Source organism: Meleagris gallopavo, chromosome 1 (genome assembly GCF_000146605.3).
Source record: "Meleagris gallopavo isolate NT-WF06-2002-E0010 breed Aviagen turkey brand Nicholas breeding stock chromosome 1, Turkey_5.1, whole genome shotgun sequence".
NCBI lineage: Eukaryota > Metazoa > Chordata > Aves > Galliformes > Phasianidae > Meleagris > Meleagris gallopavo.
Window position 1 is genome coordinate 164,911,889 of NC_015011.2, and position 23,049 is coordinate 164,934,937.

At 43.1% G+C, this 23,049-nt stretch overlaps 1 long non-coding RNA gene across 2 annotated transcripts; it reads left to right on the top strand.

The window, feature by feature from the left end:
* The first annotated feature begins 2,460 nt into the window (after positions 1–2,460).
* LOC100544170 lies at positions 2,461–8,599 on the top strand. 2 transcript variants are annotated; one of them, XR_002110984.2, is made up of 4 exons: positions 2,461–4,890; positions 6,017–6,079; positions 6,332–6,393; positions 7,206–8,599. It is a non-coding gene; the product is annotated as an uncharacterized LOC100544170 (long non-coding RNA). The 2 variants fall into 2 exon arrangements; XR_004158626.1 differs by lacking the exon at positions 6,332–6,393 and having other exon boundaries at positions 4,752–4,890.
* The last annotated feature ends 14,450 nt before the right edge of the window (positions 8,600–23,049 follow it).

The window sequence follows — 23,049 nt, forward strand, 5'->3', positions numbered from 1 at the left end:
TTTTTTTTTTTTTTTTCTGAAACAGGTTTGGCTTCCAGTCTGCCTATTAAACAGCACTGCAAAATAAAATGTGTCAATTCAGTTCTTGCACTGATATAGCCTGCAATGCATAGCTATTTTCAGGGGCATGTAAATGCTTTCTGACCAATACCTCCTGGCTTCTAAACACAATGAAAGACCATGAGTGCATCTGGAGCTCTTAATTCTTTAATTCAAAGCCGAGCAGGTGTAAGTTTCAGGGGCTGAATCACTTTGGTTAATGTGCAGTGCCAGGCATGGTGCAAGCAGTCACAATTACATGCGTGGAAGTCTGTGGGGTTGGGCTGATGCCTCTCTGAAGCTTCAGCCACTGTTAGTACTGCAGCACTTCTCCTGAAAAGCCAGTTTACGTATGTGATCTATTGCAGTGCATAGGGAAGTTACAGAGAGATGACAGGAATGAGTGAAGAGATGAAATAGTTTCCAAATGACTGACTAGACTGAGCTGCCAGCCTAGGGATGAGATGGCTTGGGTGGGGACAAGCTGTCTTCCAGAACATCCCAAATGACATCAGGAAAGTGACTGCGACCTCGCCCAGTATAAGAAAATAAAATTAAACCAGCAAGACTCAAATAATCATGGAATCATAGAATGGCTTGGGTTGGAAGGGACCTCAAGGATCATCAAACTCCAACCACTCTGCCACATGCAGGGCCACCAACCAGCCCATTTAATACTCAACCAGGCTGCCCAGGGCCCCATCCAACCTGGCCTTGAACACCTCCAGGGATGAGGCATCCACAACCTCTCTGGGCAAAAATCATCTGAATAATGTTTTAGGTTACTGATACACTTAAGGGAAAGAAAACCAAGGGGTATCAGGTACACATGCTTCTTGCCAGGTATTGCAGTTTAATGAGAACTGTGCTTTTTGGTAAGGTTTCCTGTTCTTGCCTCTCTATTATACTTATTTCTTTCCTGTCCTTCAGAAAGGAAACCTTAGGGAAGGGGATGACTGGAGCTGGCAATACTGCCTCCACCAGTAGTAAGCGTGATGGAGGAATAAGATGATAAGCTTTGAAATGATGAGAAGTTGATCTTGCACATCTGAAATTCAGATGTCCAAGATCATTTCCTTGTGACTATTAGCTGTGTGATCTCAAATCTCTTACTTTATTCAGCCTACGCATGCTGATGGTGTGAGGTGTGAGATTCTAGTGGCTGTGCTGTAACAGATGGTTGATGGCTGGGCAAAAGCAGCTAAACAATGCAATGAAATGTAAGTGTGATTGTGATGAACCAAGCCTTCTCCTTGAGGGCCACAACATGCATGCTGTGAAGCGAGCTCTGTGTGGTGAATATTTCTCACTTCCATGGGTTGCAGTCAAACCCAGATTTTTTTATTTGTAGCAAATATCTGTGTTCTGACTCGCAATTAATTATGCAGTCTATTCATTAAGTGCTGAATATTGTTACATAATGAATTCACAATTTGCAGACTTAAGTGGAATTGCAGACCTTTTTCTCTGCAGACTTTGGAAATGAGGTATTTTTCTTCAACTTCACTCACTGCAAATTATAGTAAAAAACTTTTACTGATTCCAGTGCTTCTTCGTACCGTGTGCTGAACTATGGTTCTATAAATAATATAATATTAAAGAAATCAGACAGCTGGTCTCTTCTGTTTTATTTAAAACAGATGACGTTTGAGGCTTTCCTCCTTCAGTTAGTTACTGTCCAGAACCTTCCAGTTGTTCACATCATGGGAACGTGCTTATACTTTCATGGTACTGCAGTGTTGCTCTTCTTGTGGTTTATTTATATACTGGAACACCAAAGGTCAATGCTAACTACAGATTACGTTGCCAAAATAAAATATACCCGTATTTGTTGTAACCCCTAATTTTGCCTCTATTGGCTTAGTTTAGCTCAGTTGCTTAACTATCAGATTTTAAGGTGTTTTTGTTTTGTTTTTCTTTTTTAAGAAGACAGTTCTAAGAGACATAGTTTGTACATGCACACAGGCAGTAGAATCACAGAATGGCCAGGGTTGAAAGGGACCTGAAGGATCATGAATCTCCAATCCCCCCTGCCACAGCCAGGGCCAACAACCTTCACATTTAATACTAGACCAGGCTGCCCAGGGCCCCATCTGACCTGGCCTTGAACACCTCCAGGACGGGGCATCCACAACCTCTCTGGGCAGCCTGTTCCAGCACCTCACCACTCTCTCTGTAAAGAACTTCCCCCTGACATCCAACCTAAATCTCCCCTCCCTCAACTTCAAACCATTTCCCCTTGTCCTGCTGTTATCTACCCTTTCAAAGAGTTGATTCTCCTCCTGTTTGTAGGCCCCCTTTAGGTACTGAAAGGCTGCAATGAGGTCACCCCACAGCCTTCTTTTCTCCAGGCTGACCAACCCCAGCTCCCTCAGCCTGTCTTCGTAGGGGAGGTGCTCCAGTCCCCTGATCATCTTAGTGGCTCACTTTTGGACCCTCTCCAAAATCCAACTGCGGAAGAATCCAACTGCAAAGCCAAAACCATTAAGGAATGCAAGCTGAACTTGCATCGCAGAGAGAGGGAAGGAGTTGGATGAAGAAGGGCAGCAGCGATGAGATCCTTGGCATCAGCCTCCAGCTATTAAGTTGCAGGGGATGTTGTATTTGCATGGCAGTGGAAGTCTTCCAGGGCCCTTTATTGAAGGCAAGTCAATGAGCCTGGGCTGTGGCAGGACTGGAGTGTCCTTTTTCCCAGAGCTTACACCACTTACGAAGCCGGTGATTTTGCACTGTGGGTACCACAGGAATTTAACAGTGCTTTGTTTTCAGTTTTTATTTATAAAGTTGATATTCCCAGCACCAAAATCACTGCTGCTTGGTGGCAAGCATAAGCCAAAGGCACTACCTAAAATATCACTCTGCTTTTTGTGAAAGATAAATAGCTATATATGCTTGAAATGGTTTAATTTTACAGCCCGTCAGAGGGTAACTCTGTTCTATGAAAGCTTTTCAGCTTTTCCTGCTTTTAATACATTGTGAGGTCAGTGGTCAGTACTTTTAAGTGCTCATGGAAGGACTACAGAGAAAAATACAAGAGGAATCAGGATGATGAAGAATTCAGGTAGGTGTGTGTGGATGTAAATAAAAATGCATGAGTAGACTGAGGTCAATTTAAATGGCACACCAGTCTTCTGAAATCTGAGTTGCCTTCACAAGGGCTCTCAAAAAGAAGCCTTTATTTCAGCCATAGGTAAAAGCAACTGGAGCTTTGGATGTAATGCATGAGAAGCACAGGTTTGTAATGGCTTCCCAGCATCACTACATCTGGTGCCTGGATACCAGTAGCACGGGCTTTGCAGTAAAAGTGTACTCAACTTCATAGCTTTTGTTCTCAGGATTGCTTCTTATGAATTCACCAAACTTTTAGAATAAATCCCTTGAAAATTCACAGTCTGTTCTTCCCAAATGTTACCTCAGACATGTGTTTCATCATTGGTCTGTTCTGTTGGTGTTTCATTGGGTTGTATCCTTGGCTATCGCCCTGTTTGTGTGAGGTGTTATTTGGCTTTTTCATAATGGCAGGGCTTTTATCCCAGTTAAAATTTTCCATTCTGAGTTCCTTGTTCAATAGGGTTTGCATCTTGGCTAAAAACTGATGTGGTTTTAGTTGAAAGTTGCTCAATTTCAGGAAGAGATTTGTCATATCTTTAACTATTACTTGAAAACCACTAATGTGCTAGGGTTCATTTCATTGTACAATGCTGTTGAGAAAATGATGATGCAGAGCAGAGTCAGATTCCTTCTCTCACTTCTTATGACGATTAGTTAATCTTTTTAGGAGCTACTTTAAAAAACATTCATGTCTTTTTTCAATGCTTTTTCTTTCTGAAGCTCTCAATTCTGCCTTGTATTCCTCAAATCTGCCGGAAGTTTCAAGTAGACCAGTTCTGATCCTCTCAGGTTTAAGAGAGAACAGGCATTTAAGACTGAAGCTGCAGAGGTAGTGATGAAAAGTTAGTATGAAACATCATCCCACTTCTGCACCAGAACTACCAGCAGCTGAGTTGGCCACGCCATAATTTCAGATATCAGATGCCATTTTGTTTGCAGAGTGCTGTGAGTAGCACGTGCACTTGTAGCAGGAGCTGAGCTAATAGCAGAGGGAACTGTGCAAGGTATGATGATACTGTGATAGCCTAATATAATATACACATGAATAAGAGAAAAGATGTTCCAGGGTGAAGCCCCTCATGTAAACATTTGCAGTGTGTTGCAGCAGACAGTTGGGCAGGTCAGTATTTCTGTTCTGTTCTGCTGCATTTTTGTGTATGTTATTGCCACAGCAAATGACATAATTATGCCTTATATAATAACAATGCTTCTGAGGAGCTGTTTCTCTCCCAGAGCTCTTAATTAACTTTTCAAGTAACTTTTGAAAAATTCTGGTAACTGAAATTTCCCAGAGTACTGTGCATCATTGTGAGATTTAACTCAGATATAGGATAATTGCTGTAATACTCCCTAGATGATGCTAAGTGCAGGGGAAGCTGATGCTTTCCTTTCCAGGAGACAAGGGAAGGGCCCAGGACTGCTTCCTTTTAAACAGTAGGTATGGGAACAACAGCCTTCAAACAATAGGTTATTTACTCATCCTTCTGGCTTTCAAGTTGGTAAACTTCAGTTCTCCAGACTTTGAAGCCCATGTGAGAAACCTTCTGTTTTTTTTCTTTCATTTAATCCTATTGCAAAATTTGAGACAGTGCTATTTTTAACTTGGAATGATTTTTTTTTTTTCTTTAACAGGTGCAGATTCACTCTACAGGAGTAGTTTCAGCCTCAGTGATGAAAAACTTAACTCTCCAACTGCATCTACTCCAAGCTTGCCATCTCCATCAGTAACTCCTTGTAAAGGTAAACTTAAATCCTCAATGTTTCTCCTGAATTCTCAACTATATAGGCTTCTTCCTTTGGGTAAAGGTACACATTTATGCATTAACTCTCAGTTTTGCTTTCATTCAAAAATAAGGATTACTGATAAGCACACTACAAGTGCAAGTATTATTGCTGCCTATGGTCAACACAATGTCATAAGGCATCCATGCTTCTTCACAGGTTATTCAGTAGCTTTTGGTTTTGAATTGCCCGGCTACAGAAAGTTCTCTGGTTAATCAAATCTGTTACAAAACTGCTTACAGAACACTCACTTTAGAATTAACAAGTCTAACTTAAGCAACTAAGTAGCCTTAGTGTCCCATCTGTGCACAGAAACGCTTAGCTGTGGGGCTGCACTGTGTGACTGGTTGCAAGTAACAAATAAAATGTTCTTTTACTAATTACCAAGATGCTAGGCAGAAATGTGTCATGGTTAATAACAAGTAGGGAGTTAAGTGTTTCAGTTAAACTGGTACTACTCAGTTAATACTTGGCCAGGAGTTGCACATGAGATCAAGACCTTCTTCCCGATGAGAAGGTAGAAATACTTGGGACCACCCTGGAGTATTCCATGGAAGTGAGATAAGGAAGCCACTTGAAATAAAACTAGGTTGAATGGAAACAATGATGTTCTCAGCAGTGGAAATTGGGTTTAAACTGAATGAGTGTGGGTCTTGATCAAAGGATCTGACATCTAGCAAACCACAGATACTGACATGAGGTTTGAATTTGGGCAGGACTGGGAGCTAATTGAGTAGGGTAAGGACATGAATGCAATATCTGAATGCAGTAAGAAAAATTCCATATTAGCAAGGTTGATCTTGCTATTCCAAGTAAAGTTGACCTACAGCTTTTTTTCCCCACTTCTTCAGTGTCTTCTTTTAAAGGAAGCTAAACAGGCTTGACTTGCCTTTGTCAAAATGACTAAAAACTTTAGTTTTCAGTTATTTACCTTCTTCTCTAAGAATGCATTTGGACACTGCAGCAACTGTCATCTTCTCCAAAAGCAATTCAGAGCAGATTTCATACCACCAGAAGTGATTTGGAAGATTGTGTGGTTTCTTTTGTCACATCTTAATACTGACTATCCCTTCCTAATTTGCAGCAAAACTTGGAGACACGAAAGAACTGGAAGAATTCATAGCTGATCTTGACAGGACACTAGCAAGTAAGTAGGTTTTTAGGAGACTGCTTATTGCTTTGTCACTGATTACAGTCATGGGGTGATGAAAGCCAATGTATTGGTGGAAGTTGGATATTCCAGTTGTTCTACTCAGTTCTTCATTGTGATTTGAGAGGAGCGTGGGTGAACAAAATAAAGAAGCCAACCCAGTACCGTGTTCCCCACCATGTATTTTGCCTATTCTTTTTCCTCCTGTGCTGTCTGAGGTGTGATACTGGGTGATTTTTTTTTTCCCAGAGTGTTGAACCCAAAACAACAAAACATAGGACTAGACCTACAGAGCCACATGTTCAAAAGCTGTGAGCTGGGTTTTTTGTATTCATGAGGGTATTTTCCCTTCCCCATAATTCTCGAAGCCACAACCATCTGTCTTGATTTTAACTCAAGAGAGCTGTCCTTACAAGCTTCCCACTTCCCTATCTCAGAAGTGAAACCAGGATTAAGATATTTCTAGCTTCCTGATTATTTATTTATTTGTTTTGTCTTATATGTATGCTTGAGCTAACTGTCCTTACCACTTAACTGCCAGATCAGTTCTTCTGAAAAACTTCTGAGTTTGCAGGTTTGGGGATTTTTGTTCTCTATAAACCCCCAAATTTGACTTAGCTGTATCTTGCACAGCTGTGTTGCAGCTAACTGTGAAGGGGCTGGTAATACACTGACTTCACTGCCTCCTTGCAAAGCACATCTAAAGTGAGACTAGGAATTGCTACTTGCTATGCTAGTTCTTACCAACAAAGAAACCTTTAGCTATCTCAGCAGATTCTCATTTATAGGGTCAGTAGTTTTATAGTGATTTGCCATCTTTTTCATACACTGAAGTTCTAGGAAAGTCCGATTTCCATCTGATATTTCACTTTTTTTTCTGAGGAGTCACTATTTACATGCTTTGAGGTTACACTTTTGTAGCCTTTGTAGCTGCTTTTCGAAGCGTAATACAACTATTAGAATAATAATAGACTTGAATTCTTATGTTAACCTTTTGGCTTTCATATTACTTCTTAAAAAACATTAAAAAAAAATAATATATATATATATAGTTGTGCCTGTCAGGCAGCTAGCAATCTTAATAAATACAGACTTTATAATTGCTCTTGTTTTGTATTTCCAGGTATGTGAACTGAATCTTTGGCACTGTTTGCCTGTGGATGTCATCTGAAGGATAAGTGACATCAGTCGTGGAGAACTGCTGCCTTTGTCTGATAACTTTGTTACCCAAGATATTCACCTTGTGAACACAACCTTTGTAAACTCCTACAAGTATTTAACTGGCAAACATCAGTGTTGTTACTTTGCAGCAGCTGGAATCAGATAACTTAAATTTTCCAGCTATATTTTACTTTAAAATATAGCTTGAATTTTAATTTAAAGTTGCTTTTATGAAAATGTATTTGTAATTTTATATAGTTGAGAACTTTTAATGCTTCTTTTCCATTATAATATATTTTTATACAAATAAACCCTGAACCTGGAATCCAGATCTCTGAAACTTTCATGTGAACATGTGAGCTGTGAAACATCAGTACAAATCATGCACTTACTGAAAACATGGAGCTTGAAAATATCTAATAAGGTTGTATTTTTTATTAGGCAAAATGTATTACACTGTCTTCATACAGAACTTCATATTGTTACTATCAAATTGCTTAAGTATTTTTTTTTACTATGTGAAATTTAGTATAGTCAGGAAAATAAAGTTAGTTAAGTTTTTATTTATATTAAAGGTAATCTGAAATAACATTGACTTAGTACAGATTTGAACAATAACACCTATTTCGAACCCTGTCTAAAAGCTGTCTGTAAAGTTCCATGTCATTCTCTATTAAGTACTAATTAGGAGGTTAGGAATTTAGGCCTAGAGTTTAAAGAGATACTGCAGCATCGAGAAAATGCTCAAATGTCCAGAGTCAGAAAAACCTGAACGCTTGTGTCCAAAATAGTCTCCATCCCTTTAAAAGGACTGCCTGACCATTGCTGTCTTGCTGCAAGAGTGGAAGGTGAAGTTGTATTCTTTTGTTTTGTATAAGGAACCTGATTCTTTCCATATGCATTAAGCACTGAAGATAATGTGTGAGCTCTCCTTCAGCTGCTGCAGGCATTACACTCAGCTCTGCTGTCCAAGCTGCTCATGTGATTGCCCTCTAATCCGTTCAGGCAAAGTGAGCTAGACTTCTTTAAGCTGCAGGTCTTATTTTGAATTGTAGCAGGCTAGTGAACAGTCACAGAAATGGTTCAAGTATTGTGCCCCTTGGAGCTGTTATCTTTAAAAATGCAGCCATGGCTGGAAAAGGATGCATTTGCACCAATGGCACAGTGACCAGCCAGTTCCTTAGGGGCTTAGTGGGTGGATTTGGACCTGTCTTCTGCAACCTGGGGGGAGCATAATCTGTGTTCTTTGATAATAGAAGCAGCACGATCAAATCCATCCCTCTGCTTTGGATTTTCAAACAAATAATCAAGAATTTGGATTGTGTTAAGTGTAATGTGTTTGGAATTTTTTTTTTTCTGGTTTTCTTCACAGATAAGAAATGGAAATGGTGTCCATGCCAGTAAGTCTGAAACACTCTTAAAATGCTTGTTTGAGCTGTTCCTTCTTTCAAACAGAAGGACTATATAAGATGGTGGAGAATTTTCCTAAACAAGCAAAAATTCCTTTGTTTCCTACGGCAGATTTAGTCGCTAACTTGTCGCTTGGAATAGAAATGGGGTGAGCTGGCTTTCTGCTAAAGACCAGGACACTTGGAATAGCAGATGATTCTATACTAAGAGTATAAATGCAGAAAACTGGTGATAAAATTAAAAAGATTAAAATAATGAGGTTTCTTTGTGTTCTGGAAGAACTGTAATTATTTGTGTCACAGGAACATGGAGTAGTCCTAGTGATGTACTTCTTTGTGCTCTAGGACCTTACTGAGATTCTTCCACAGTAGGAAACCTTTGAGCAGCAAGGTAGGTTTGTTGTGGCAAAGAGCCGTGTGGAAATTCAATGTTACTACACTTTCCACATAGGAGCAAATTTTCCTTTTGACCCCTCTGTGAAACTGAGGGGACCTGTCTGTTCTTGCTGGTCCTACATATAAAGACATATTTTGCTGTGCAAAGCCACCGAGGGGGATTCCCTTATCTGCTGTAGGATTTGCTGTTACGTGGGGTGGGAGAGATGCTGCCTTTCAAAGAAGGGAGTGCCTGGGAGAGGACTCAGCTCATGCTTGAGAAATATTGCTAGCATAAAGCATGTTTTTAAAGCTACTTCAATAGCATCTCAAGTTTTAGCTCTCTTCTTCCGTTTTTGCACTGTTTGCTAGAGTGAGAGATGTGGCTGTGGATCACGGATATTACTGCTCCAGAGGCAGAATAACCAAACTCAGTGTGTTAGGTAAGCCACGTGTTTCAGAGGAGGCCGACTCAAATGATGGCTGGGTGAAGGGGAATGAGCAGCTGTTTGCTTCTTCATCACTCAAGTCAGATAGCTTGAGGTACTGGGCGTGAGTGTTCCACTTTCCCTGTGCTCATTCAGTTGCTGCTTGACACAGCTGAATGCCTGACCTGTGACCATCAAATCACAAAATCATTTTGAGTTGAAAGAGAGCTTTAAAGGTCATCTAGTCCAACTCCCCTGCAAGGAACGGGGATACCTACAAGCTAGATCAGGTGCTCAGAGCCCTGTTCAGCCTGACCATGAATGTCTCCAGGGACTGGGCAATTTGTTCCAGTGCTTTACCACTGTTATTGTAAAGCTTTTTTCCTGATAGCCATTTTAAATCTCACAGTTTAAATCTCTGCTCTTTTAGTTTGAAACCATTTAGCCTTGTCTTATTGCAACAAACCCTGCTAAAACCCGTTCCCTTCTTCTATAAAGCCCCTCCTTCACTGAAAGGCTGCTGGCAGGTCTCCTCCAAGCCTTCTCCAGCCCGAGCAGCCCCCACTCTCTCAACCTTTCCTTGCAGGGGAGGTGTTCCATCCCTTGGATCCTTTTTGTGGTCCTCCTCTGGATGTGCTCCAATGTATCCACATCACTTCTGTTCTGAGGACTCCACATGTGGAAGAACTCCAGGTGAAGTCTCACCAGCACAGAGTAGAGGAGCAGGATCACCTCCCCTTGACCTGCAGGCCACACTTCCTTGGATGCAGTTCAGGGTACGGTTGGTTCTTTGGGCTGTGAGGGGACATTACTGGCTTATGTCCAGTTTGCCATTCACCAGTACCTGAATTCCTCTTTGGCAGGGCTGTGCTGTATCCTTACACTTCCCATCTTGTACTGAGAGTGGGGGTTGCCACAAGCCGGGTGCAAGAGCTTGCAATTGCATCTACTGGACCACATGAGTTGCACCTGGACCCACTACTCAAGCCTGTCTAGGCCCCTGTGAATGACATTTCATCTATCAGGCATGTCAACCAGACCACAGAGCTTGATGTCATCCACAAACTTGCTAAGGGTGCACTCAATCCCTCTGTCGATATCATTGATGAAGACACTAAACACTGCTGGTGCCAGTACTGACTCCTGAAGGACAGCACTGTGTCCATCTGGACATTGAGCCATTGACCACCAATCTCTGGCTACAATCTCACAACCAGTTTCCTCATCCATTGAACAGTCCACCCATCACGTCCATACCTTTCCAATTTGGAGAGAAGGATGTAGTGGGGGACTGTTGTCAAAGGCTTTAATGAAATCCAACTAGACGACGTCAATGGCTCTTCCGCTGACTAATGACACAGTTGTTCCATCATAGAAGGCTCCTAGGTTGGTCAGGCAGGACTTGCCCTTGGTGAAGTTATGTTATAGGCAGTACTTAAAGCTGACTGTTTCCCTTCACAGAGTGATGTTGTTGAACTACTGTAAGTTTTTGGGGAAGAGCAGCAGACACCTAATCCTGAAGACTTTGTCCTTGCAGACACCGAATCCTGAAGACTTTTCCCGTATAAGCAAAGGTTTAAAGCAGGGCATGTTCCTCATTTTGTGTAATGTGAGGTCAACTGGGGATGGGGATTAAATCACCATCTGCTTGTTTTTTTAAATCTTATTTATGCATAAACAGGTGGCGATTTCTGCCTACTTATACAGCAGCTATGGAGATCGTCAGCTACAAAATATGGGAGTGTCTTTGGTGAAGCTGATGGTCTGAATTACTTTCGTTTTATGCTCTATTTTTAAAGTCTTATTGTGTCAGAGCAAAGGCACTGATATAGATGTCATTTCACTGGAGTATACTTAAGTTCATCATCTAATTACATATGCCACTGAACAATGCGCTACTGAGAAAAGTTCTTGTGATCCTCTATCTGTATTGCTGGAGGCTGTACTGTCCTTGTGGGCCAGTCTGACTTTGTAATCCTTGTTTTGACCTTCTTGAACTGTGATGCAGAATTTGGACTCAGGACAGTCTCTCAGCCAACACCACTCTTTCTGAATTCAAAGTGAGAGGTTTAGGCTAAGCAGGCACATTGCCCCAGTTTAACACGCATAGGATGAGGCACAATTATTTACAAGTATGCTCCTTACCTGCTGCAAATTCAAGGTTAAATGGATTAGTCTAAATCTCTATTGCTGAGGCTTGAGCTAATGTGTCTTATCTTGAGTTTGCTATTGACTGTGTCCTCAGTGCGGTCACCCAGGCTCAGCTGATATGTGGTAACTCATTAAGCTTGCTAACATACTCATTTTCCTGAGTCTTTTATAGCAGGGAGAGAAGAGCCGAGGAAGGATTTTTCTCCCCTGTGTGTCTTTAGCTGCTGCTGCTGCACCTACAGCCAGGTGAGGCCCTGTGAGGTAGGAAAACAGTAGTGCTGTCAGTGACTGCAAATGGAAAATCAGGCTCTGCCTTGAAGGGTTCAGCCTCTGCCCGCTTCTAGAGCCCACTGCCCCCATGCTTTCTCTTCATCTCCATTGCAGATACTTGCTTGGTGGCTGTATTTCAGCTTTGTTTTCTGTATCAAACATCTGCAAAGAGAGAACACACAGGGATTACTTCTTCCTGGTGGGAAACATCTGTTTCTGCAAATACAGATTTTCTTAGCTCTTATTGCTGCTTTTAGGCTATCAGCCTGCTGCTTCAACCACTCTGAAGGGGAAAAAACCCACCTCACGTGGGTCTCTGTAGGTGAATTCAGACTCCATCAGCTCACAGTAAACTCAGTTTACTGCCCAAGAGTTATTCTTGCCACACTGGAGCCTGTTTTGCAAGAGAGTCATTTATGTGAAGGTGCTTAAATATGCTAGACATCACATCTGCTAGGGAGAAACTTCCAACTTTACAGCTTGCTGTGCTTGGAAGCAGAGTAATTGTCCTAAAGCCAGTGTGACAGCAACAGCTCCTGAGCCAAATCCAGCTCTGCACACTAATATTGCAAACACTATATCCTCAGTGGGAAGATCTCCTGTTTTCTGTGTTACTTTAACAGGCTTTCTACATTACTGACTTCACTGCAGCTTGGCTAACAGTTCTAGCTATCTCAATAGCTTCACGTTCATGTAAGAGCATTCCCTTGAGTATCTGAAGGGTTTAGAGCTGTAAAACAGATCACATCAGGACCCTTTTCTTCTTACAGGCTCTGAGTCACCAGTTAAATGCCCTGGGGATTAAGACAGGTCACTTGATACAAAGGCCTTACAGAGCTTTGGCTGCTTTTGTTCTTTCACTTCTGTTTTGGAAACTGAAGTATTGATCAGTTTGGAGCTCCTGACCCAAGTGCTGATGTAAAACACTGAAGTAAGGGTGCTGTCCTTGGCTCCTTCCATAGCCTTTACAAGGAGAGATGTCCCCATGCTACGGTGTGCATTGTAAAGACACCAGGTAAGGAAGTGTTTGAGGGTGTCAGCTTTATTATGCAGCATAAATACATGTTTCTGGACATTATTTAAAACATCTCAGGAGACCACTATCTGAACATCTAGGTTAGATTCAAGTGGATGATCATATTCTCCCCTGTTTTTCCACTCCATCTCTGAAAACAGCAGAGTTTATGTAAGGACAACCCAAAAGCCAGCATGCCTTACTGCTGTCCCCTGAAAGCAGGGTTACACCAAGAGCTGACCCATGGCTGCAGTGTTTCAAGCTCTGACTGTCTTAGGCTTTCCTGCAGCACCAAGCCCTGATCTGGGCAGTCTTTGTTCACAGTTGGCTTCTTAACGCTGTGTATATTTTAATAGTTTTGTGCACTTGGAAAACTGATTTATGAGCAGTAGCTTTGCTTATCTGCAGAGTTTATTATAGGAAAAAGAATGCACATTTTGCTTAGAGGGCTCAGCTCTTTCTAAACAGCATCCCTGCTCATTTATTGTGTTGACAGCTGGCACAATGTGCTACTAATACACCACTGGGTTATTAGGCGTTAGTAGCCACACATCAGCTGTCTCAAAGCTTCTTGGCACGCTCTATTAAATTCCACTTAAAGAACAAGGCAAATTTCTCCAGTATGCCTCGACTCAAACTCAGAGGGAGCTGATGAGAGCTTGGCTGTCGCCCCATGGCTCATCCATAGGAAGCTGGTGGTCTGAACTAGAGCCGAGTTTGGGATTAGGGACTCCAAGAGCTCCTCTCAGAGCTGTTTGTGTGTGTTGCTCACAGCACTTCTGCAGCCTTAAACAATCTCAAAGGAAATCCCTGCCCTGGCAAGTGTCTCTGGTACCTGCCAGCTCTCACTGCACGAAAAGCAGACGGGTGTTTTTTCCAAGCTTGCTATAGGTCAACTCCAGCCCTGTTGACTGCAGTGGAAGCTGCAGAGTTCAGTGCTTTTCCAGAAACTCATCCAAAAAACACCCGTGTCCTTGCATTTCAGTCATGCGTCTCACCAGGGATGCCGTGGTTCTTCATACTTTTGCCATCTGTGCAAGTTATCTCTTAGCACAAAATGCTTCCCATGAGCTCTTCTCCAGCCCCAGCTTTATTGTGTAGGTAGTCAGAAGCATTCCCACCGGTGCTGCTTCTCGGATTAAGCCAAAGAGCATCACAACCTCTGTGCTGTAGAAAGGCAAGAGGAGAGAGCCAGAGGCTGCATACTTCTCCTCTCCTGGATCAACATACAGAGCACTAGGAAGTGTGCAGGGCTACATAATGTATATAACAAGCCTTTAACATCTTGTTTCCTGAATTCTGGCCTTCCCAAACGTTCAGAGGCACCAGAGCAGCATCAAACAGTGAAGTAAGAAAGGGGCTGTGTATCTCAGGGTTTTTGAGACCACTTTCAGATGTTCTGGTCTAGCTTGTAGTCTCCTTTTTTCCCTCTCCCTCTTTCTGTTTGGTGGGGTCCTTTAGAAATTTTAGCGTTTTTAAATCAATTTGGAGGTGAACACTCCTTATTGATGCTGAGAATCTCATCTTCTTCCCCAACCCCAGCTTTTAGTCACTATATCCAAGGCTGAGCCATGGCATGGTTGCCCAGCATTGCCCAGCAGATGAGACCACACTTTTAGTTTCCAGAATGTCCTTGGAAATTCATCACCACACACAACTTTCTGACAGCTTTTTTAGTCTTCCATGCACCTATGCCAGAATTAATGAGAGTAACATGAATTGCAAAGAGTCTTTGTAATAGCGATTTTGTTGGTGAGAGTTGGGGAGAGGCAGCTTGGTCATGCTGAAATTAGCCTGTCGTGGAAGGAAGATGCAGTTGTACCCCAGAGAATTAACATTTTTGCTTCAGGTTAGTCTCGTGTTTTTGGATTTCCTTCCCATGTACATGTCCCTGCAGTCCCTTGCAGTTGTATGTTTGGGTGACCCCTCTGACTTGATGAGTCCTCCCAGCCCTTTACAAATGTTCATTCTGGGTCTTGGAGAAGATGGCACAAGTTGTTCTTTTTCAGTTGCAACCGAAGCAGAACTGCAGGCTGAATGCTGATGAAGACTTGCTTCAGCTCCAGCAAAGACCAACATCAGCCACTCAGTGAGGCTGCCAGAAGAGGAGACCAGAAAATTTTGTTTAAAAATCTCAGTGCTCTCATATATTTCACTTTTACATCTCTCCAGCCTATAGATGCAAATCAGTGTATTGTCCGTGGTCTAAGAAGGAATAGGACTTCAATGACCTTGAGTAGAGCAAGAGCACATGGGTGCATAGGAACTGGTTTGGTAAACTCCCGTGGTATTCAGCATTCTGTGCTTCTCTTGTAATCTCTTCTGGACATTTCTTCTTCTGAAATTCTCAGGAAAAGGTCCAAAGGAACTGTGTGGTAGGGAAAGACCATACTTTCCCCCCAGACCCTTAAATTCTCCTACTGGGAGACACAATCACGTTAACTGTGCACATGAAGACAGCTGGATAACAGCATTTACCCTGATTGGGCTTTTTGTTTTCCTTATCCCTTGTGGAAAGAAAATCTCCAGCAATATCCACTGCTCAGTCTTCATCTGCCAAGAGTATTTTCTCCCACACAGATTTCTACAATTAAGGGCATGGACACCAGGTTATTGGAATTTGCTGCCTGTTACTTTTTTTCTTTGTGTTTAAATGGCTCAAATTTACAGGATAGGTCCCACATGTATGTCTCCATGGGGATGGGGACAAATGAGGCAGAAACGCACACCAAAATAGTGGGCACTCTCAACTGGAAAAGTATTTAAAATGTCAGATCCATTTTTGTATTTATTTAATATGAAGTGGCTCAGTCTTTCCAGTCTCATTCCCTGAGTCCATTTCTGGCCTTGTTTAGAGGGCTAAACCAAGCTTTTCTCCTAGCAGGGACTGAGCCATCTGCCTTTCTGCCCCATCCTCACAACTGGGTGGCTCAGCAAGAAGGAGCCATTCAGCCAACCTCAGCATCTGCCAGTTGTGCTTTCTCTTGACCTTTCCAAAAACAGCCTTCTTTTTGCCTAAAAATAAATTTTACATTTCCAAGCCAAAGAGACAGACTTCCCCAGGCATTTTGAATAACATCATTGTTTTGAAATGTCTCTTGGCTTTCACGTAGTGAAAGCTTGACGTTAAAAAAGGTGTTTTAATTCAGTACTGAACATTGGCTGATACTCAAAATACAATAGGACAGTGGAGCTTCTGTGCTGTCCTGTGATGTGCATTCCATAAAACAACTTTGGGAAGGGCAGGAAGAAAAACACACTTCTGTGAAACTCTCTTGAGATATTTTTAATGCAGAAATTTTTACTTTCGGTGTGCCTCCATGTCAAGCCTGTAACTTCTCATCCAGCTTGTGGTGAAGTTTTCAGGTGACTTCTTTGCTTTTTCCACTCAGTTCAAAGCAGGTGGTGTAAAGATGGTATTCAAAATGGGAAACACTCTGAATGGATCCAGTTCCTCCTTAGCCTTGATCTGTGGGGTTTGCGTGCATGTATCCTTGCATATGCACACACAAAAGCTCGACCTGCAAGCTTGGCGTAGAATCATTGATTCATAGAATCCTTGGAGTTGGATGGGACCTTTAAACTCACCCAGTCCAAATTCCACACAATAAACAGGGATAAGCACACCCAGATCAGGTTGCTCAGAGCCCAGTCCTGCCTGACCTTGAATATCTCCAGGGAAGGGCATCCACCACACCTCTGGGCAATCTGTGTCAGTGCCTCACCACCCTCACTGTAGAAGTCTTCTTCCTTATATTCCAACCTAAATCACTACTCATTGAGTTTGAAACCGTTTCCTATCAATCATAATGGTGACAATCCTTACAGCCAGGGCTGGTAGCAAAGGTGAAGCTGCAGTAGCAGGGAAGTGATGGGTGGGATGTTGAGGGTGCGGGGCTGCTTTCCTTTCTCAGCCATGTTCCTCTCTCCCTGAGCCCCTCACAGTTCATGCTTTACACTTGAAAGTAAAAATCCGTTTGCAATACATGTCTGCTAGCTCACTGTTATTATTTCAGATGGTTTCCTCCACAGTTTGTGGACCATATCCCAAAGTAATAAATACTTTCAAGATAAATATTAATTTCCCTTGTCTTTTGTGAGCTCCAAATGGCAAAGGAACAGACCTGCCAGTCTTGCAAATGTCAACTTTTTATCAAGAGGTAGTAGCAGTGTGCAGTTGCAAACCAACTGTGCTAATGGGAGCAGGCAGGAAAACCAATCTCTCCTCAGACAAGGGCTATTGCTGGATTTTTCTCCAACTACTGTGCTGTCTAACTTGTATTTTCTCCATGATCAGGAAACTGGTGCCCTCAGCTCATCTCGGTGCCAGAATTACAACAATCCTAATGGAAAAAAGATGTCAAACCTCCAGTCATCTCCATTTCCTGTGGTGTGGGATTTGCTAGCCTACCTGCAGAGCCCTGTTTGGTGCCTTTATCTAATGTCATGAAACTGGAGAAGTGGAAAAAAAGTGTATATTTATATGGTATGTGCCTGTATCTGTGTTCACCGGGTCAGCATTTCTCTGCTGCTCCTGCCTGGGTCCCCATAGGATCTTGCCTGAGTGATTCCATCCTCTTTTAGGCTCCGAGAAGAGCAGCCCCAGGGTGCTGGGTTACCTCTAAAGGGAGCAAAAAATACCTTTGATTGGGAACCTACAGCTGTGTGCTGCTGTGTCAAGCTCCCTGCAGATTCTGGCAAGCAATGAAATGACTTCCAAGTTTTCATAAAGTCGTTGGATAAATTGAGCAGATCTTTTGGAATTCAACTTCTTGGTTTAAAGGAAGTTTGACCCCAACTCCACCAACTGAAGCAAACCATCCTTCCTCCTTCGGAAGCAGGGAAAGGGAAGCTCAAGATGTGGTAGTACTGGTAGAATGAAGCCCTCTAAAATCTTTGTGCCCTCATTTGGCATCACTGGGACGAGGCTGGCAGATGTGGGTCCTGAATCCCATTCAGATGTGTCATTTTGTATTCAGTATAGCAGAGAAAAGGTGCGAGATGAGTAAGTCTTGCACCTCTTGGGCTTTCTCAGCACATCTAGTTCCCAGCTAAAGTTTGGGGAAAAATAGGCCTTTAACAGAAGCTTGCCAAAACAACACCTAGATGCTGACACCCAACCGTAGTTGCATGGCAAGTTTGACTCTACCTGACTTACTGGCTCACTCCACTGTAAAACCAGTGGTGACCCATGCTGTGAACAACTCGCAATGTGACGCTCAGCCCACGTGGTTTGGAGGAACTGCAAACACAGATACAAGCCAGCAAGTGCAATGAAAAGCGAGATTTACTTTAGTGGTGGGCTGTGTGTAATCCACAGCTCTCCAAAGCTTGGACTCAGACCATTTTTCCCCTTTAGCTCACTGCTTGCTTTAACTTGAGAAAGCTGCTGACTGTGCTGGAAAACATCATCCACCCTGTGCAGACCTGCAGCTATGCAGAGAGAGAGCAGGGAGGCTGCACTCAGGCCAATGCTGCACCAATCTGTTGTGTAGTGAACTTCAAAGGACCCTGAGCTCCTATGCATGACCCCGTATCTCTTCTAGCAGCCCAATTTGCAAGCCAAATCAACCAGCCTCTAGCAATTCTGCTGAAGTGGTGCAAGTATGAAATAATAATCTTCAAACTGGTAACTTTTCTGTTAAAGTGAGATGGAGTGGATGGTTTCTCCTCCCATGTGAAGAAGAATCTCAGTATATATGAGGGGAGGAGTTCTGCCCTTTCCCTGGTGATGCTAAGGCTGCCCGATATCTGGGGTTTTCAGCTGTTGGGCAGGAAGATTTGGCTCTGCATTGGGCAGGAGAAGGGGGCCATAGGTGGATGTGGCCCCGGCAGCTCTCCTAGTCTTTGTCTTGGCAAAAAGGATGCCTCTAGTGAGCATTTGCTGCTCTGCATCCCTTACAAGCACAGAGAATCCCCAGAGTCCATCAGCCAGGCACAGCAAAGGGCTCTTATTTTCACATGGCAAGCCATTAAGGATAGAAAACTAGGATTTATTTATGTAGCACACTGAGGTACTTTTTTTTGGCTTTCTCAGGAGACAACCTCTTTCTGTTCTTTCTCTCTCCCCCCTCATCCATCTTCCCTCTTTCTCCCCGTCCTCCGCCCTCCAGAAGATGACAGCATTTGCCACCCGCCCTGCTTGGGAATGGCTGCATGAACATTTTTTTCCACCCCTCTGGTGTTGCTTCTGCGTGACTCAGGAGTGACTGACCCTGCTGGAAACACAGACGCCTTTTGCAGCAAGCCTTCCCCTTCTAGAAGATGTGAATCACCAGCCAGCTCCTTGAGATGTGCTGCCTCACTATGGGGCAGCCCCCCGTCCTCTCCTCTGGAGTCCAACCCCAGCAGCTGGCTGGTTATAGCAGAGCACTGGGCAGCAGGAAGAGGTTTTGGGAAGCACCCAGAATTGCTTTAATCCCTTCACCCCAAAATACTCCTTTTAAACACAGATTTGGACACCTCAGACCAGATGCTGTGACTGTGGGTTATATGTGGGTTAAATCTCCTCTTGGTCCCCTGTGGGGCACAGCCAAATTCTTCGTTTCACATCGAGTCTACATGGCAGGCAAAGGTTAAAGGCACTGCCATGGGGTCTTAACTCTGATTTTCTGCACATAATGAACACCCTAGGATCTCCTCCAGCATTTCTGCTCAAAGCCCTTGCTGGAGGTCATCATCCAAACCCAGCTCTGTTTCCCAACAAACCCCTGCTCCCCTTAAAAGCTCTTTTCTCTGCACTGCCCTCTGAGACTCCCTCCTCAGATCCCTGCTATTGCACACAGGCCCTCCTTGACACTGAAAGATGCCCACAGCCACAGAGCATTTCGAAGCTAAGCACTGCAATGCAGAAGTGTATATGAATAATTGGAAACTGGTGCTTAAAATGTTGATTTAATGCCATAAAATGATGCTTAATGATGACAGAAAGGTCATTACTCCTAGTTATTTCATTTCCTTGCAAGAATGGAGACTTCAAGAACAGGCTGCCCAGAGTGGTTGTGGATGCCCCATCTCTGTACGTGCTCAAGGCCAGGTTGGATGGGGACCTGGGCAGTCTGATCTATATTAGATATGGGCCTGTATGTGGCAGGGAGGCTGGAACTTGATGATCCTTGAGGTCTCTTCCAACCCAAGCCATTCTATGATTCTACGATTCTATGACTTAGCAGTAAACTGCAGCCAGAGAGAAATCTCATCCTGACACTGTGGTTTGTCTGGGTGTCTTTCCCGTCCAATTTTACCACTGTAAATGGTATCCATGAGCTAACTCTCTGCATGCTGAAATAGGAACAGAAGGTTTAGCTTTAGATTGCCCTCAGATGGAAAAAGTAGCTGTTGAATAACAATATTTTATCTTAGAGATTCACAAGCACAATCCTGTTGGGTTCTAGTAGGCCAGTGGTTTCTCAAAGATGCGGTAGAAGGAAGGAATGATTCCACATCCCTCTGGAATCTGGTGTAGCTGTGCAAAAGGTAGCTAGCTGCTCTCTCTCCATCCTTCACCCCCTCCATGCCTCGGGTCAGCATCACTGACTGTAGGAGTACACAGTGCTGACATGCTTTGTTCATGGCTGCATTTCTGCTGGGTTAGCTCAGTTCTGCAGCAGTGACTGCTGGCAGCCTTGGGCAAACCCTGAGCTGCTTTCAGAAGAGACCCAGCAGGTAAATGGGGCTGCAAGGGGGGCTGCTCACCCCCCTTGCTTGGTACACATCAGATGAAAGTAGGACCATTTTAGGGGCCATTTTACTCTCTCTTACTTACATTTTACATAGCCCCATCTGAATCAGAGGTGAGGTGAGAGCTAACCACACTGTGAATTGTATAAATCACATTTAAACATTTGAAGCTGTTTTCAAACGAAGTGCAACCACAGAAGCAGCAGAAGTCACGGGCTGTGACTTTACAACCTGAAACAGCCCATGAGACTTGGCCCTGCAATGTTCTGGCAGGAAGGAGAAACCGTCTCCTTTTCTTCAGCCAGCACCACTAGCTTATGTGGAACTTTGTCCTTGACTAGGAAAAAATGAAAGGTGTTGAAGAAGGTGAAGAGCTTCTTCTTCTTCGGGCTGTGGAAAGAGGGAAGAGGGATGAAGCTGAGCTCTGACACTGAGGCCCAGAGGAGTCTGTGAGTGGTACTGGGCCGACTCAGTTCATTGCTCTCTCATTTACATACGTGGCTTAGGTTTAACTGCACAAAAATCGTGATAGCATCAGTCAGGTGTGAAAATGAATCTAGCATAGCTCAATACTAAATTAGATATCCTGCTCTGAGAGGGTTTTTGGCAGCGTAGAGAGAACACAGGAAGGGGACTCCATCTAATGGGTGAACTTGTTCCGCATGGAGAAGTTCTGGGGAGACCTCATTGCGACCTTATAACACTTGAGAGCAGCTTATAATCAGGAGGGGGACCAACTTTTTATACAATTTGATAGTAATAGGACAAGGAGGGATGGTTTTAACTAAAAGAGGGGAATAAGCTAAATATTGGGAAGAAATTCTTTGCTCAGAAGATGGTGAGGCACTGGCACAGCTGCCCCAGAGAAGATATGGATGCCCCATCTGTGGAGGCATTCAAGACCAGGTTGGATGGGACCCTGGGCAGCATGAGCTGCTGGTGGCACTGCCCATGACAGGGGGTCGGAACTGGATGGTCTTTAAGGTCCTCTCCAACTTTAGCCATTCTCTGATTCTAATGGAGAGCCTGATCATCCCCATTTCACCGTATACAGATGAGTTATACCAATAATTTATTTTGCTATCCCATTTCCTGTATGCTTGCGTGACTTTAAGTAATTACGCCTCTTACTGGATAAGTAATTTGGTATGTTAATTTATGGCATATCTTGCTGCCTTTGATGAGCTTTTCGTGCTGAGTTTTGTCCCCTTGTTTTATCTTCTGACATGCAAGTCCCTGCCTGATTAACTAACTTGATAACTAGATGCTTGTTCTTTTACACCAGAATCCCAAATTATCTCTTGTGAAAGCTGATATTGTCTTACATCTCCTGAATCCAATATAAATGATGTTTTGTTCTTGGAAACAAAAGCCGTGGCATATTTGGCCTCCTCTTCCCCTTCTATGCACAGAAATTCTCCAGCACCTTCTCCAGTCACCCCAATGGCTGCTTGGAACTTCAAAGCAAAATGGAGAAAAAGCTTTCCAGACCTTCCCAGCAGCCCAACTGTTAAATTCCCCATCTGGAACCAGTTTCTACTGGTTTTACAAGACTTGGAAACACTTAAAAACAGGCAGTCCAACACTTGTCCCTCAATTGTAATGACATTCATGCAAATAGCATCCTCAAGGTCTTCGAGGTCTCTGAGGGCATGCCTGACTGAGCAAAAGCAAGCAGTTGTGGTGGATAATATGAAATCTGGGTAGAAAATCAAAGGAGAGCTATCCAAATATTTGATCATGAGGAAGTTGCCCTAAAAGTGCCTGGGAAGTATCTCTGATTTCTACCAATGAAGCACTGTCGGGTGAGAAAGGTTGAATGGCAAAGCACTGGGAATGCACATACTTAACCAAAAATCAGGATAACTTTAAGGACAATGACTCCGATTCACCTGATTCATTCAGGTCAAATTGTGTTTTTGTCTGCCTTCCCTAGATATGAAATTTTTAAGATACTTAAAGCTATGACGAGTAATTAAAATACATCAACGAGATGCCAAACTGCCTTGAAACTGATTTCAGAGATCAGATGTCTACTTTGCCTAATGATACTTCAGTAGCATTTAGACCATTTAGTAACATCTCCTTTTAAGTGAACTTCCACTAGTCCCGCCCCATGCTTTTCTTCCTGATATGCCCATGACATAATCCATCAGCCTCAAAGAACTGCTTTACTGGAGTGGAGGTGCTTGTCCATCTGCAAGGATAGAGCCTCAAAAATCTCCTTGATGGGAAAGATCCGTGCTGAGGAATGGAGAACACAACACAAATGGAAGACTCAGTGGTAAAATTATTGCTTTTTCCTGCTTTTTACAGGCTGTCCAACAGAGCAGCTGTCAAATCTGTTCCGTCTGTGCTTTTTGTGTGGCATTACAAAATTAGAAAGTTGTTTTCCAATGAACATTAAATTACTGAAGAATAGAAATTAAAGTGCCTTAAATAGCACTGTGCTTTCTAACCCCACAAAGAGCAGGCTGA